This window comes from Salvelinus sp. IW2-2015, unplaced genomic scaffold (assembly GCF_002910315.2).
Source record: "Salvelinus sp. IW2-2015 unplaced genomic scaffold, ASM291031v2 Un_scaffold563, whole genome shotgun sequence".
Taxonomy (NCBI): Eukaryota; Metazoa; Chordata; class Actinopteri; order Salmoniformes; family Salmonidae; genus Salvelinus; species Salvelinus sp. IW2-2015.
Genome location: NW_019942575.1, coordinates 829,350 through 830,459, shown reverse-complemented (window position 1 = coordinate 830,459; position 1,110 = coordinate 829,350). Strand labels below are relative to the sequence as shown.

The 1,110-nt window shown below is 45.9% G+C and overlaps 1 pseudogene; it reads right to left on the bottom strand.

The window, feature by feature from the left end:
• Positions 1-286: 286 nt before the first annotated feature.
• The window catches only part of LOC112068560 (sodium/hydrogen exchanger 9B2-like), an 18,007-nt pseudogene continuing 17,183 nt past the window's right edge, over positions 287-1,110 (bottom strand).

Genomic DNA, 1,110 nt, shown 5'->3' with positions numbered 1-1,110 from the left:
TTTACACTGCTGCTACTCTCTTATTATCTATGCATAGTCACTTTAATGACTCTACCTACATATTACCCCCGCACATTGAATCTGTACCGGTACCCCCTGTATATAGCCTTGCTATTGTTATTTTACTGCTGCTCTTTAATTATTTGTTACATTTATTTTATTTTGGAGGGTATTTTCTTAAAACTGCATTGTTGGTTAAAGGCTTATAAGTAAGCATTTCACTGTAAGGTCTACTACACCTGTTGTATTTGGCACATGTGACTAATAACATTTGAACATTTGAAAGCTAAGTCCTTTCAATGGTGATTCGTACCTGGTCTTTGCTGGGAAAGTAGCTCAACAGAAGTCCCAGCAGTACCCCAGCTACCATTCCCCCTCCCACCTCCAGTATACCTCTCAGCAGGTTGTACCACATGGAGCCTGCAGAGGGAGACACAGCACAACATATGAAATTAATATCAAAACAGACTGGATCGTCCCAAATCGCACCCTGTTACTTTTGACCAGAGTCCTATGTGGTTCCTGGTCAAAAGTAGTTCACTATATAGGGAATGAGATACCATTTAGGACACAGAAGCAAGCAGGAGGTCAATAATAAAAAGCATGCAATACAAAGGGAGACACAGGAACAGCAGGACACATGCAGTTTGCTCATACTAATGGTCCTGTGGCTCAGTTGGTAGAGCATGGCGCTTGCAACAACAGGGTTCGTAGGTTCGATTCCCGAAGTGTGAGGGTGTCATCTATTGGATCCAGGACAGATTGCACGAAGATTTCTATTAATGCTGCAACAAAAACAGATACGTTCTATTCTTTTTTTCTAGTGGTCTCCTCTCATCATTCGCTCAGAGCAGAGGCACAGATCAACAACCTCTCTCCTGATTGGCTTAAAGCAGAAGAACAGAAGAACAGATCAACATGCTCCCGACTGATTGGATTCCTACCGGTGGCGAAGGCCATGCCCATGCAGGTGGTGAAGCCGGTGATGGCCAGGATGTCGTCGAAGCTGCCGGCAGCCATGAGGAGGGTAGGGATGCCCTGCTCCAAGCCGTAGCCATCCTTCTGCAGCAGCAGCATGGAGGGAACCACCACGGCCGGGGACACGGCTCC